The following is a 17,550-nucleotide window of genomic DNA, read 5'->3' as shown; positions in this document are numbered from 1 at the left end:
TGAGGCCGACGGTTATAGTTGAACACCGTCATTAGAACCCTATAACCGCCAAAACCGTGTTAATATATATATATTTTTTTTAAAAAGACTCGGGGGGGAAATTGTATCAGCTGACGAGGGAAACGGAGGCGGAGTTAGTGGTGCTTCGGAGGCTGCTACTGCTGGAGATGATTCGGTGCACCACCCCCTCCCAAGAAGAGAAATCTTGGAGATCTCCTTAATAAACGGAGGTCTGAAATCTCTGCCCCTTTACCGATCAGAGCTGACACGGAGTTAACCCGCTATCTCAAATAGGGCTGTGCTCATAATATCGATACAACGTCATGAACTCCTGACGATGCGTGTATCGATACAGTCGTGCTTTTGAATGTAGCCAATTCAGGGCTGCAATTTCGGAGCGGGATTGCGGGTATTGCGCATAATTTTAATAATTCGGGAAATGCGGGAAATTCCCATGTGCATTTAGGTTGTTCTAGTAAATGAATCCACACAGCTTATAAAATCAAATTAGTCATTTTAAAACGTTCTGCAAATCGCAATTTCACAAACAGCGCAAGTGTTCAGCGGTGCTGAGTCTTCTCTCTCTCACCTCTCAAATGGGTTGCAGAAGGCAAGCGTCAAGCGCTGCAGGTGGCGATACTACACTCTCGCGTTTAGGAGTCGGGACATGATGGAATATTCACTTGCACAATTGGGCCAGCATTGCACCGTAACTAACGTTTTTCAATTGCACGTCTTTTTAAGTCTTACCAGTTTACCAGTAACTATTCAGTACTCGCGCGCTCTCAGACATGTTTTTCTCTGCGTGCTTAAATAGAGTACAGCTGCATCACAAACAGCTGGCGAGTAACAAAAGTTATTTTTCGTGGATTATATCGCTTTAACAGACAAAACAGCCCCCCCCCATCCCCCCCCCCCCCCCCCCCCAACGACGACGGCAGTGGTTATGTTACGAACCGTCACATTTGACTCATAACCGTCATCACCAATTCTGAAACCGGCACACCCCTAATCCAATATCCTTATATTTATTCACAATATGTGAATGCAGTTCATAAATACAGCAGTCCTGTGCCATGGCTTTTACTAACAGCACGTCTTTGAACGCACATCACACCTCTCAGGGGAAAAGACAACAAGATTAATTATCAGGTAATGTTCCATTAACAGGCAAGTGCTGCTAATGCATCCATAAACACAATTACAGTGAAAAACAAGCACAGCGTGAGCAGGGCAACTGATATTTTTATATTTATTTGCTGATATTATGTTTGCATGACCATTATAACTGACTGAGCGAACACGTGATGCTGGTTGACAGCAAATCTCAGATCCTCACATGTTTGTGTCACCCTGGATCTCTCTCACTTATGAAGCAAGGCAACTGTCCTTACTGAATATTTAACAATATCTTTCCCTTTTCCCCCACGTTTTCTTTCCTCCACCCCCTCAGCTCGTCAAACGAGTCCTTAGTCAGCAGTAAATCCCACACTTCCAAGGATTTGGCCCAGCGTGATCCGTCACGCAGTCTCCAGGCAGGAGAAGTAGAGGAGGAAGAGAGTCTGAGTTCAGCTGGCAAGCAAGAGACCATAGGGGATTGTGGGTAACAGACCAGCTATTCCAAACAGCCGATCAGACAGAGTACTAAGTATATATACATTCAGTGCACTCACGTTAAGCAGTATGTACTATATAGAAATCTCAACTCCTTGATTGTTTTATAGTCGGAAAAATTTAACTATATTATTTTTCAGCGATAAATTAAAAGTTGGATATACTCACATAAAGCAACATATAGTGAATGTTGGCTGTGTGATTATATCATCGCAAACATGTAAACTGTATTATCGCACAGCTCTTTATATAAAGTCAGATATATATTATATCGGACTTTATCCGCATACATAGACTCTCATAAAGCTATATACACTCAATAAAAAACCACAACTGGCTGATTTTACTCTGTTGCAAAATGTTGCCCAGGTCTTTATGTAAAGGTGAATATATATCAGGTTCTGTCATGAAACTCTAGATGGCGCAGTCTGATGGGTCCTTAACGCAACCTGATGGCATTATTACATGTCGCGTGCTTACTACATTGCACAAGCTGATTGATACCTATCACATCTGCAGCCAAAGAGCTTGCTGCTCAACATTTTAATAGCTGGTTAGCGTTTAACAGTTTGTAGCACACTTTCAAAGCTCCTCTGAAACCCTCCACCTCCCCCAGCTCCACCTGTATAGATCTGCTATGGGTAATTATGCTATTTGTGCAGCAGCATATCAGTTTATGTATTGGCAGTGGCAAGTCCTTGTACTTGCTCTGCAGCAGCAATAATCTACAACAAAAGCAATAATCTACAACAACAGCGATAATCTACAACAAAAATAATCTACAACAACAGCAATAATCTACAACAACATCAATAATCTACAACAACATCAATAATCTACAACAACAGCAATAATCTACAACAACAGCAATAATCAACAACAACAGCAATAATCTACAACAACAGCAATAATCTACAACAACAGCAATAATCTACAACAACATCAATAATCTACAACAACATAAATAATCTACAACAACAGCAATAATCTACAACAACAGTAATAATCAACAACAACAGCAATAATCTACAACAACAGCAATAATCAACAACAACAGCAATAATATACAACAACAGCAATAATCTACAACAAACATAAATAATCTACAACAACAGCAATAATCTACAACAACATCAATAATCTACAACAACATAAATAATCTACAACAACAGCAATAATCTACAACAACAGCAATAATCAACAACATCAGCAATAATCTACAACAACAGCAATAATCTACAACAACATCAATAATCTACAACAACAGCAATGATCTACAACAACAGCAATAATCTACAACAACAGCAATAATCAACAAGAACATCAATAATCTACAACAACAGCAATAATCTACAACAACATAAATAATCGACAACAACATAAATAATCTACAACAACAGCAATAATCTACAACAACATCAATAATCTACAACAAAAGCAATAATCTACAACATCAATAATCTACAACAACAATAATCTACAACAACAGCAATAATCTACAACAACATAAATAATCAACAAGAACAGCAATAATCTACAACAACATCAATAATCTACAACAACAGCAATAATCTACAACAACATCAATAATCTACAACAACCGCAATAATCAGCAAGAACATCAATAATCTACAACAACAGCAATAATCTACAACAACAGCAATAATCTACAACAACAGCAATAATCTACAACAACAGCAATAATCTACAACAACAGCAATAATCTACAACAACAGCAATAATCAACAAGAACATCAATAATCTACAACAACAGCAATAATCTACAACAACATAAATAATCGACAACAACATAAATAATCTACAACAACAGCAATAATCTACAACAACATCAATAATCTACAACAAAAGCAATAATCTACAACATCAATAATCTACAACAACAATAATCTACAACAACAGCAATAATCTACAACAACATAAATAATCAACAAGAACAGCAATAATCTACAACAACATCAATAATCTACAACAACAGCAATAATCTACAACAACATCAATAATCTACAACAACCGCAATAATCAGCAAGAACATCAATAATCTACAACAACAGCAATAATCTACAACAACAGCAATAATCTACAACAACAGCAATAATCTACAACAACAGCAATAATCTACAACAACATCAATAATCTACAACAACCGCAATAATCAACAAGAACAGCAATAATCCACAACAACAGCAATAATCTACAACAATAGCAATAATCTACAACAACAGCAATAATCTACAACAACAGCAATAATCAGCAAGAACAGCAATAATCTACAACAACATCAATAATCTACAACAACCGCAATAATCAACAAGAACAGCAATAATCCACAACAACAGCAATAATCTACAACAATAGCAATAATCTACAACAACAGCAATAATCTACAACAACAGCAATAATCAGCAAGAACAGCAATAATCTACAACAACAGCAATAATCAGCAAGAACATCAATAATCTACAACAATAGCAATAATCTACAACAACAGAAATAATCTACAAGAACCGCAATAATCTACAACAACAGCAATAATCAACAAGAACAGCAATAATCTACAACAACATCAATAATCTACAAGAACAGCAATAATCTACAACAACAGCAATAATCTACAACAACATCAATAATCTACAACAATAGCAATAATCTACAACAACAGAAATAATCTACAAGAACAGAAATAATCTACAAGAACAGCAATAATCTACAACAACCGCAATAATCAACAAGAACAGCAATAATCTACAACAACATCAATAATCTACAACAACAGAAATAATCTACAAGAACAGAAATAATCTACAAGAACAGCAATAATCTACAACAACAGCAATAATCAACAAGAACAGCAATAATCTACAACAACAGAAATAATCTACAAGAACAGAAATAATCTACAAGAACAGCAATAATCTACAACAACCGCAATAATCAACAAGAACAGCAATAATCTACAACAACATCAATAATCTACAACAACAGAAATAATCTACAAGAACAGAAATAATCTACAAGAACAGCAATAATCTACAACAACAGCAATAATCAACAAGAACAGCAATAATCTACAACAACATCAATAATCTACAACAACAGCAATAATCTACAACAACAGAAATAATCTACAACAACCGCAATAATCCACAACAACAGCAATAATCTACAACAACCGCAATAATCTACAACAACATCAATAATCTACAACAACATCAATAATCTACAACAACATCAATAATCTACAACAACCGCAATAATAAACAAGAACAGCAATAATCCACAACAACAGCAATAATCTACAACAACAGCAATAATCTACAACAACAGAAATAATCTACAACAACAGCAATAATCTACAACAACAGCAATAATCTACAACAACAGCAATAATCTACAACAACATCAATAATCAACAACAACAGCAATAAACTACAACAACAGCAATAATCTACAACAACAGAAATAATCTACAAGAACAGCAATAATCTACAGCAACATCAATAATCTACAACAACATCAATAATCTACAACAACATAAATAATCTACAACAACATCAATAATCTACAACAACATCAATAATCTACAACAACATCAATAATCTACAACAACATCAATAATCTACAACAACATCAATAATCTACAACAACATCAATAATCTACAAGAACAGCAATAATCTACAACAATAGCAATAATCTACAACAACAGAAATAATCTACAAGAACAGAAATAATCTACAAGAACAGCAATAATCTACAACAACATCAATAATCTACAACCACATCAATAATCTACAACAACAGCAATAATCTACAACAACAGCAATAATCAACAGCAGCAACAATATCAGCAGCAGCAGCGTAGAAGATCTATTCCACCAAGATCAAATATAAGAACATTGTCACATCTATTACCTTGCTAAAAATCTTCTAAGAGTTGTCATGATAGAAATATGTATGTCCATCTTTATCTGCATACAGCATGCTCATGTAGGGCAATATATACTGAATATCATATCTCAACTGCCTGAATTTTGTTTTCGTCACAAAATGTAATTGCTGCTCTTTATATAAAGTTGGAAATATAAGTATGTCCATCTTTATCCGCAAACATACAGTATACTCATATAGAGCAATATATGCTATAGCATATCTCAACTGCTTGATTGCTTGTATCAGCACAGAATTTAAACTAGGCCTATATTATCACCCAACTCTAATTTGACTATAATGCATGACGATATTAAGATATTATAAACATTAACATCATGCATTTTGAATAGCTGCTTTGAAATAATGTGTATTGTGAAAAATTTGACTTGACTTCACCTGACGGTAAGGACATTCTGTGGGCGGTTCACGAATAACGACATACTTATAATGACGATAAAAAGAAAAGCAATAGCACACAAATATCATATCACACTGTGGACCGGCCTTTAACAATAGGCCCAAGACTCTTGGGAGCTCGCTCTGTGCAGAGAGATTTGGGCATTGAGGTTTTTAGATAACCCTCCCCAGTGTCCTTTGAGAACTCACTGCAGGGGCCGGGCCCCGCTCCTCGTCCCCCAGGACAGCCATATTCTCTATTCTCATTCATCTGCCTTCACATGTGGAGAAAACCAATGAATGTGGCTTAATATAGCTGCAATTTGGTGCATTGTGGGGGATGAGACATTTTGATTGTGGACCTGTGATTGTACCCAAATGGAAATAGAGCCCGGGGGGCTTCATCACACACTTGTCTTGCTAAACATTTAATGAAGTAGATGTGCTTCAGAAACTAGCTTATATGAAGTAGGCTGCAGATTGTTGTGCTAAACCGCTCTCCTATAAAAAATAAGTGCTTAATTGTATTAAATGTGCACTTGTAATGTACTTCATATATATATATATATATATTTTTTTTTTAAACGAATTGCAGATAATATGATATTGAAATAAAAGGCCACTTAAGTGTACTTAAAGAGAGTACACTTTCATTATTGTTTTTAAAACTTAAGAACACTTTTAAAAAGTGCACTTTGTAATAATGTCAAATTAAAGGTTTTACTTTATAGTACATTTTAAATCATTATTTCTTAATAATATTTTGACATGCCTCAAAGAAGTACACTCACTTTTAATTAAAATGTTAACTGTTATACTGTACATTTACATACTTTATTCCTTTTGCAAAAACTTTAATCATATTTCAAAAACAATTGTACAAATTATAAAATTACATATAGTCCTGCTGGGGTAAAAAAAAAACACTCTTAAGTTCAACTAACTGCATTTAATATAAATTTAAACTATAACACATGAAATTAAGTGTCTGAGAACATTACATTCAGTTCACACTGACCATGGAATAAACGATTTTAATGCAGTTTGCGGAGGCACGAGGTTTGCGGAGATTCTTTGCCTCCATTTCATGGATTATCTATTATATAAATGCTCTTTTTAAAAGTATGGTAAAGTATTCTATCTCTACTATGTGAGAAAATTACACACAAAACCAGAGGTAGCCTGCTGTAATGCAAACGCCATAAACCGTTCACACCTACGGCAGCTGATCAGGCACATTCCCCACCTCCTACTGGAAATCCAACAACGCAAGATTGTGAGATTGTAAAGGGCCTTTATATGTGTAAAAGACCCAGACGGGGGTTACGAATGTGAATGCAGAACCTGAACAGCAGTGTGTCATGCATTTAGCTGAAGGATCATCACAACTGGTCGTAACCACACGTTATGCTGTTGGTTCCTCAAAAATTACTCTAGGGCCTTGGAGACACCAGATTTTAATTAAAAAAGAAACAATGGCTTTTGACATTGGCCCTATCATTCTCATTCTCAGTACCTTCTCTGACCCTGGGTCATGGACAAAAGGGAGGAATGATGCGATGGCGGGGTTACTGAGGGCTTTTGTTGAACATATTGTTTGTCTCCTCACCCTGAGCAAATGTACCAACAAATGTCTTCAGTGAAGAATTGTAGACAGTGTTAGATGAAAGCGAGTCAGACATGTTGTTCTGACAGGTTTTCTGCTGAGGCTTGACATTGCGTTCTTGTACAGCAAGGAAACAAAGGAAATTTGTGATTAAATATTTAATGTTTAGGCGAATATTCTGAACATCGTTTCCTCTCTTTTTCCCAGATTGATCATAGTCTCAGCACATGCAATGGTGCGACTAACAAGAACTCAAATATCTAATGAAATAATTATGGCATTGTCAATTTCAAACTATATGAACATCTTTGAGAAAAAGAAGTGTACTTAGTTGTATAGAATGTGCACTTGGGCTTCTTAAAAGTGTATTTAAAAAAAATGCTGTACTTGCAGGTAATATAATTTCAATGAAATAAAAGGCTACTTAAGTGTACTTGAAAAGCACAGTGTTGTGTCTTTTGAGTGTTTGAGTATTTCTTAACACACTAAAAAAGTACGTACGTACACTATAAAAATACACTTTTAAAGAGTGCGCTTTGTAATAATGTCAAATTAAAGTTTTAAAGTAAATTAAAAAATCTTTAAGTTTTAATATTCTTTTGTACACACTTATTTTTGATGTGTTGTCTAACATTTTAAAGCACATCTACAGTACTTGATTATAATTTTGGTTTGAAATTATACATTTTAATGAATATATTTTAAATGCTCTAAATTGCAACTTCCTTATTACAAATGTGTAATTGCAAATATATTTGTTTCAAAGGAAATTACATTAAAATATATTTGAGTATATATACTGTATAAAGTATATTCAGCAGAACACTTTAGCGAAATTTCAAAGATAATAGAAGTAAGTATGAAATCGCATACAAATGTTCTTCAGTACTTAAGTGGGACAAAAAGTGCTATAAAAAATATCATACATTTTAATGCTATTATGTGTTCGGAAAAAATATATATTCAGTGCTAATTGAAGTAAATTATTTTAAAGTGTTAGTTCCATAATAAGTAATCTTTTTTAAAGTATGCTAAAGTGTACTTCTTTTATATATAAATATTATTTTATATATAAGTGTTATTTTTCCAACACACAGAAAAAAAAAATACCTTAGAGGCAATAGGCATTTGTTTGCATAAATTTTGGTCACACTACATCTTTGGAAAACATAACACACGGTGAGCGCAACATATCCCGCTCCTTCAAGTATGCTGGTTCAATTCTGTAATATTTCATTATGCCTAACCCCATTCCTCCCCTATAATTTCCTGTCAGCCATTACTATCCCACGGAATGAATGCCAAAAGTGAGGACCGTAAAGCTGAGAATTTGTCTCAAGACCATTCATTTTCTTGCTACATCTAAATGTGAATGCAGAAAATCAATTAAAAACTGTTTTCCTGGGTGTGCCAATAGCGGCGGTGTGTCGTGAGTGCTGACCCACCAGTCATTAATGCTCTCAGTGCATTTCTGTGGGAGCATTGAAGCAGGATGTGGGCGGTAAAGCCAATCCTCATTTCAGGGTCACTTGAGTTCTTCTCTGAGCGCTCTCTTGTATAACGCTATTCACGATATTCACCTTCAGTCTTTATTTTTGTGTTTCAGCTGACGCGAGTGTGGGATTATACGTTACTGCACCAAAAACTCGGCCATCAAACCATCAAAAGCTCTTTTGCTGAAACTGACCTCGATGCTAAAAACAGCATTGTGGAGTCTTGCATTGCATAACTCATCTCACAACAAAGAGAGGCCTCTAGTGTTAGCAATGAGACCTGTGGCAAGGTTTTCCATTAAGACGGAGAGGTCACAGATATCTGTGTGCACCTGTGAGACTGAGCTTATGATGTACTAATCACTGTGTGTGTGACCATAGGCTGTAAAATCAGCATGCAAACAACCACAGTTCTGTCAAACGAACTTAACACGAGTCATGAGTCACTTCTAGAGCATAAAGTGTGCAAGATGTGGGGTGTATGGTCACAAAGATGTGTTTCATTCGTATTAGATAGATAGATAGATAGATAGATAGATAGATAGATAGATAGATAGATAGATAGATAGATAGATAGATAGATAGATAGATAGATAGATAGATAGATAGTCTGAAAGACAGACTGAAATACAGTTGAGGGGTCTTTCAGCTTGAGCTCATGATCAAAAGTATCCATGATGAGAAAATTTTATATGAATATATGCTGCTTAATTTTAAAATAAATTGTTTCATCCAGACCAAGAAAAATCAAAATAAAAAAGATAAATCAGGATTTTTTTTTTAAGTAGCAACAATTCAAGCTGTCAAGAAGAAAACTATGTGTCAAGATGATGAAGAATATTATTGATATCTTGATTTTTTTTTTAAAATTGACACCTTGAATTGTTGCTACTTTAAAAAAAATCTTGATTTATCTATCTATCTATCTATCTATCTATCTATCTATCTATCTATCTATCTATCTATCTATCTATCTATCTATCTATCTATCTATCGATCATGAGAAAACGAGACTAAAAAAAGAATAACCATATTTTGTTGCTTTCATAAAAATATTCAAAATACAATTTCTAATATTTTTCCTTTTAATTTTGTTAAAACATTACTTTTCTCCATCTCTGGTCACTCCTACCCCTTAATCTTGAATTCCCAGTTACATTTACCAATCAGTTTGCCCACATTAATATGTAGCACACTGAATGTATGACATTTACTGAGAGTGACACAGAGAGAAAGATGAAGGAATAACAGATGAGTAACCAGAGAAGGATTAAAAGGAGCTGTTTGAATGCTAAAATGTGATTTGAATCAGAAACAAGCTGTTTCGGCACCACTCTTGGGGTCACTATCCTTGCAATTCTGTCAGCAAACTGCCCTTTTGGTGCACAGGACAAGGTGATAAAGGATCACTGTCTTTCTCTCAAGGAAGGCCATCTGTCAGACCTTGTGCGTGCTTGTGTGTGTGTGGTTCAGAAGGATTGAGTGGGCATCTAATCATCCTAAGCCAAGCTTTAGACATGTGTGTGTACACAGTTGGTGACCACTATCACAATCACAAACAGGGCCTGTTCACAACAACGAGACATAAGAATGAGTGACGAGACTGAGCTCTGTATTGTCAGTAAACTGCCTGCCGTCGTTCCAGCAGGCTATAAAATGAGTGTAAATGTCCTGCAAAACCAACAGAAATGTGTCAGCACTATTACAGGAAGAGTAAAGCTTTGGCTCGGCTCAGTGGAAGCCTTTAAAACTACTTTACATTCTCCTGCTCGTATATCATGAAGCGTCGCTCAGAAGTTACCTCAGAAAACGAGTTAAGACATGGATATGAACAGTGACGACGAGATCGTCAGGCTCGGACACGAAGCATTAACTTTATGAGGTGTGAAACGAGGACAAGGCAATACGATTATGATTTAATTATCATATAACAAGATTAATATTTGGCATTTCTTGTCTTAGTATACTGGACTTTTAATGCCAAGGACCCCTAAATATGAGAATCTCTTTGCAAAGGACACCCTTACTAAAATATGATGGCAGCTGTATATTTTCACGTAGCCTGTAAAGACTTTTATGATAATATAAAGAATTTAGTTTATAACTTTAAATCTTGTCACCGACATAAAGCCAAAGCCAATTATCTGTAAAATATTTAGTGTACCTTGACTCTTCTATACACTATTAAATATATATATATATTAAGTCAATAAGTTAAATTTGAATGCCAAAATATATAAATTGTAAAATCTTTTTCTTTGCTCCCCTTGATATTTTCATTTTGGTTTGTTTTATTATTTGCATTTGACTATTTACTACAAGTCAACATGAATTGCTTTTCCGGAAAGACAAATGGAGCTGGACCAAATTTGAATTTACTAAAAACGATGACTAAATATGTGTTTGGCTATTGGTCAACATTATCCAATTCAAAATGGCCCAAATGATTTAAATCGGAAAAGCTAAATCATTTATTTTTGAGGAAAAATTACAAAGACAAGCCATGTTTTCTTTGGAATAATGTGCACAGATGAAACGTTCACAATAAGAGTGGTTTTATTTTTATTAAGAAAGTAAATTGGGACTATTTTGATGTTTACATTCACTGTAATTGCAGCAATTTTGTGGAGCACCAAAAATACCAATCTCATTGTACCTTCACAATCATGATGGAGCTTGAAGTTGAAAAATAAACACGTACATAAGCTGGGAAAGGTTGAACTGATTGACTTTATGTCCCACAAGCTTATTGTCACTAACAAAATGAAGAGATACACACCTGTTTCACACACACAATTTCTCACAATCTCTCCCTTGAGTGCATGCACACACACATGAACCCCTCCCTGAGTGTATAAACACTCACACACACTGATTGAAGATCGCTCAGCTTGTGTGAAGTGAAACAGGGACAGCGCTCTGTGGAGAGCTGAGAGTGTGAGATTGCTAAACGCTGATATCCAGATGTGTGAGTGGAGAGAGAGAGATACTGGAGTGTGTTTAGAGAATAACAGCTGCTTGGGAGGATCACAGGGAGTCCTACATTTTGTGCTTCAGTGGAGAGAAATGTGGTTTAATTAGCAGTAACCTTTTCGGTATCAAGAGACTAGCCCATCACATGGCAGTATACACACACACACACACACACACACACACACCTCACACACACAGCCAGTAGTTAAAAAGCGGCCATCCTCGGCCACAAGGGCAGAAAGTTTTAATATGACAAGCAGCGGCTATTGGCATCAAGGTGAGTCTATGTTTATGTGCAAATAAAACATTTCATTTTTATAAATCTGTAAAGTGCGTTCATTACTGAAGGGATTCACATGTTAGGGGTCAAACAAATCAGTGCCTAATCTGTGAGAAATAATAATCTGTAATAAATATTAGTTGTTTTTTTATGCTTTTTTATTTAGTGGTTTAAATGAAAAGATGATAAGAATGTTTAAATTTTTTTTTCTCTTTTACGTTAATGGCACACACGTATATGTAAAGGATCATGTTCTCGGGAATAATTTGAGATTTTCTAAAGAATATCTTGAGCTTCACTGAAACCAAGAACATCTGACTGCCTGTACAAAGGAGTTCACATTTATGTACAGATTATATACATAAATATATAATTGTATAACCTTTTTTTATAAACATCATTATTCTATTTTTTTTTCAGTATTGAGGGTTACATGTTTTTTTTTTTTGTTGTTTTGTATATGGCATTATAATATATTTAATATAAACAAAACATCATACACAAAAGTAAAACAGATGACAAAAAAGTTCTCACCCTTTTTCACCTTGTCTTGTGCGGCAGCTTCAGCGTGAAATGAAGTATACAGCAATCCCAATATCCATCCCAATATCCATCCCAAAATTCCAGCTGCAGAGTTCTGGATAGATCCACACAAGTGAGTGAATTTGAGAGACAGGTGTGCCCTCAGTGTACGAACTGATGATTTCAGTGCATGATCACAAAGACAGAGAGAAAGAGAGAAAGGAAGAGAAGGACCTCTTTAATGAAGCCTCACAAGTCTGATAGAATCAGTGCGTGACACAAATATCCCTCACTCTTTTAGAAACAGGGTGAAAAAAGACACTCCGAAATTTTAGAGGAAGAGTCCCAGGAATGTTGAAATGTGTAGTCCATGCCTCAAAGGATAAGAGAGACTCCTAAAAGAGACAGACAAGGGACAGTGAGTCCTTACCCTGAGGCACTCCTAGAAGAAGAAACCGGTGCTGAGCACCCCTAAATCAGCTTTCTGTCCCGTGCACGAACGCATTCATGGTCCTCTTCCATCTTCCTCACGTCTCGGGGCTTGTGAACAGTGTTAATCTCTCGCCGTTGTGCTCTGATCTGCAGCTGAAAGGTACAGAATAAGCGAGGCACCTCCCCCACCTCTGCTAATCCGGCCCACTCTGTGACAGCCCCTTTTTGTGGCAACCAATCAGAGCAAAGGCTCCGCCTCCAGGTCTGCCTCCATTCTCTCCCCCCTCTCTCATGCACTAACACTGACACATTATACACTGGATACTCTATTACACTGGACAGACTGATGCAATAAAACTCCAAAGTCTGGATCTGAAAATGTACAGATGGGGGTTCTGCAAATACTCCACTAAATGTTCACTTATAATTTGTGTTGATGTGAGCCATTTGTTTTCAATAAGAGTTGATTTGAGTCGACATGAGGGACACTGACTGTTGGCTATATGCAATAAAATGCAACAAAATTGGAAGGAAAAAATTAATTTCAAATGATTTTCAAATGATTTCAAGTGTCTTGATAGATTCTCTAAGACAGCAATTAGGTTTTAGATATTTGTTTTGCTACTCACATTTTTTTTGTGTGAAAAAGACATGCGTCTCCTTTTGAGCATCGGAGACCTTAACGAACTGCTTAGATTTGCCATAATACCAAAGTATTCAATTAAAAGTCACAGCTCTCAATATGAACATTTATCAAATAATCTGAACTGCTATCAGTGTTCATTTTATAGCTCTATACTCTTACTGTATGTCTACAATTGACTCAAAAGTTGATATAAAATCAATAAAAATACAAATAAAATAACAATGAAAATAACTAAGAACTTCATTAGGTCTTCTGAGCTATTAATGAGCAACCTCTAAGCCTCAAAATTAGCCTCTGCGTAGTTTAACAATGACAAAGTGGAGCTCACATTATCTTGCTCACGGAATGGTTGGATACTGCTAAGTGTACAGTTAGGGACTCTCATTTTCCGCAACTAATTCAAGATAGGGTGGTAAACATTAGAGGGTCACAGCGATTTATTGGTGAAGAGAAATTAATCGCTTGATACAGTACAGTTGTTTTATTGTCATTTCCAAATCAGCTGTAATTTTCTCAAATTCTGCAAAAAAGCGCGAAAATATTTAATTGTTTGTATTTAGAATGCATAAAATGCAAATGATGTTTGTCCTTTTTATTACAAAAATGCATCAATGTCATATTAACCAAAGAATCCTGTAAAAAAGAGTGTCATTTGAGATCTGTTGGAAAAGACACCTATAGGAAAAAAAAACTGCTGAACATTGTTAGTAGATAAATTATATAAACTAGTGAGAGTGTGCAAAGTGTGTTTAAAGAGTGTTTCACAATGCCCATAGTTGGAAAAAAAAACTCCTTATATAAATGTCACAAATTGTTTTCTTAAATGGCATTTACACTGACACTGACATGCAGGCAAAGCAACCAAAACTCATTCAGTTTCAGTGAGAGTCTAAGGCAACTAAAAGTTTAGCAAAGTTCAGTTTTATGTAAATACAGTGAAATTATACGGCATATACAAACGGGAATGCAGACAGCGTAACAGCTGTATTGACCTCATGGAAACTGAACTCACAGAAGAACTCCTACTGCAACTAACAGTAAGCTCAACCTCCAGCTGTCGGTGTGAATGCATGCATGTTCACACTATTTAGACGCATCTCACTCAGTACAGGTGTTAGTAGACATACTAATTGTTTTCACAATGGGCATTCACACTGAGCGATTTGCTGTGACAAAGAAACCAAAAGTCAGTCAAGTTCAACGAGAGTTAGGAATTTAAGATGACATGACTGACTGCAACAGTTGGTGATTCAACAAAGTTTAACGAAGTTCAACTGTATGAAAATGCTCAGCAATGTGATCCGATGACTACCAATGCAGAAAGTGGAGCAAAACTAGCGACTCGTGATACAAATGGATACATCAGTCGAGCAAGAATGCCAACTAGTGACCAGCGGGAGGCCGCCAGCGATTCAGTCGTTGTCATTTTGAACAATGGCCACACAACACAATTTTAGTTGCATGTATCTCATTACAGTTATGAAGTTTCCTTTTCCGCAGCACTAATCTAAGGTGAGTGGTAGACATGGAAGTGTGACAGTGATTTATATGGTTGACACAACTTGTTGGGCATTCATACAGTTCTGACAGTGATTTGCGTGACAAAGCAACCAAAAGTTGTTGAAGTTCAATGAGAGTTGGCAGTATAAGATGACATGACTGACGGCAACAGTTGGCGATAAAACAAATTTGAACAAAGTTCAACTTTATGTAAATGCACAGCAATGCGATGCGATGACTACCAATGCAGAAAGTCGAGCAGAACAAGCGCCTCATGATACAAATGGATACAGTCGAGCAAGAATGCCTACCAGTGACCAACAGTCGGCGACCTCCAGTGATTCAGCCGCTGTCATTATGAACGTATGGTCACACTTTTAGTAGCATATGTCTCAGTACAGTTTGGATTTTTCCTTATCCGCAGCGCTAATCCAAGGTGAGCGGTAGACATGGGAGGGTGACGGTGATTTCTTGCCCATATGGCCCTGTCAGGACTGCATCTGGAGGATAGGAGCTTGGCAGTGCTCTTGAGCATGAATGTGTTTGCACGCATGCCAAGAGCATCAGGAAATTAATAGTTCCTCAACGAGTCCAGTTGATGGTCAGAGGTCATCCCCTCTCTCCAGTCTGTTGCCCGAGTCCTCTTTGCAGTTTTCCGCTGCTCTTTTTCACCCAGCAGACAGAAGGCATTATTTTCAGCCGGGCGGCCACAGACGTGCACCATCACACCAAAGCACTTCATGCTCCAGAAATCGCAGAGTTGCACAAGAGCACCAGGAGCTCTGGCCAAATGCAGACAGCACAACCCCCCATGAAGCACCTGCCTCACACATGCGGGGAGCTCTGGTGGAGCTGTGAAAGTGGTCAGTTTGTTGACAGCTGTTTGTCGAGATGGGAGGTATTGATTATATATTGGGGGTGGTGTGAGGTTGTCTCCGTTTCTCTCACGACTGTCCACCTCCATCCTTCTTTATTCCATCTCTCTCTCTTTGTGCCTGACTGGACAAAGCGAACGCCTCTGGGGAGGATGCTTCCCAATGTCCAGACAAGTGCTGAATATTTGATGAGTCCCCAGTGGCATCATGAGTCTGTTAATGGCTATCTTTAACATACGACCACCTAAATCAAAGGCCTGACACTCAATGTGAACATACTCTATCAATAATGTACGACAGCAGACCAAAATGAAAACACAAAGACACAAATTAGAATTGATAATGGAATGACAGACTAGATCTTTGTGGTTAGATATTCAGTGTTGTCAGCTTTTTGCAAAAAGTCTTGTTCATTTTGCAGCTTATTCTACCAGATATCAATATTTCATGTCCATACATACATACATTTTCCAAACTACTTGTCCTATGTAAGGTCACGGGGATGCTGAAGCCATCCCAACATCAGTCACTCACACCTTCAGGCAATTTAGTGTCTCTAATTGCTGCATATCTTTGGATTGTAGGTAAAACCGGAGCACCCGAAGGAATCCCAACATCAACACAGGATCCTGCTTCTGCCGGGATTTGAATATGCCATAAAGGGCTGTGCATCATGCTGTGCATTCCTTTTTTATAGGTGCATTCTGTCAGATAAATGACCTGTGTGTAAACAGCGGCCCAGTTCAACTCAACTCAGACATGCTCAAAGCACAAACAGGAATGAAATTTTGAACAACTGAAGTAGAAGATGCGCTAATGCTGCTTGTGGATCGAGTTGATCCCTTGATGTAGAGCGGGAGAAGTTTCACACAGCGAGAGAGAGAGAGAGAGCAGGGAATCTAAAGCACACAAGACACACGCAGTAGCATGTCGCATGGCTACACTTTGACATAAATGCGACTTGAACCATCTAAACACATGAGCAGCCAGCAGACCTCAGAAAACAGCAATGACTCATGCCCACATGTCTGATTTCAGGCAAAACTTTCCATTTCTGTTTCTCTCTTCAGCAAGTCCATGTATGTGTGTTTGCAGTTTATCCATGCTCCCATTACCACCAACTGTGTTTTACTTTCACAGACCCGCAATACTTTTCATAAGAGTCAAAATATGGGAAACATCGAATGGTACATCACACTGCCAGCTCAGCGGGATTCAGCCGCATGACATGGTTGTCTAACCCTGAACTCCGTCAAACTCTGTT

General features: G+C 36.9%; 1 protein-coding gene across 3 annotated transcripts in view; it reads right to left on the bottom strand.

Annotated features, from left to right (window-relative positions):
* large2 (LARGE xylosyl- and glucuronyltransferase 2) overlaps positions 1-17,550 on the bottom strand; it is a 144,474-nt gene that overhangs the window by 72,413 nt on the left and 54,511 nt on the right. Inside the window, exons 1-2 of one of the 3 annotated variants that reach the window (XM_077248373.1) lie at positions 13,264-13,438; positions 12,846-13,007 (exon numbers count right to left, since the gene is read on the bottom strand). The exons of 1 other annotated variant lie outside the window; for it this stretch is intronic. The gene's annotated coding sequence lies outside the window, so the exon portion shown is untranslated. Of the gene's footprint in view, positions 1-12,845; positions 13,008-13,263; positions 13,439-17,550 lie in introns of those variants that run through there. One more of the 3 variants, XM_077248372.1, reaches the window with a different exon arrangement.

Source organism: Siphateles boraxobius, unplaced genomic scaffold (assembly GCF_051911475.1).
Source record: "Siphateles boraxobius isolate OS27281-9 unplaced genomic scaffold, OSU_SipBor_1 30, whole genome shotgun sequence".
NCBI classification, from domain to species: Eukaryota; Metazoa; Chordata; class Actinopteri; order Cypriniformes; family Leuciscidae; genus Siphateles; species Siphateles boraxobius.
The sequence above is the reverse complement of the archived record's forward strand: the minus strand, read 5'-3'. Positions and strand labels throughout refer to the sequence as shown.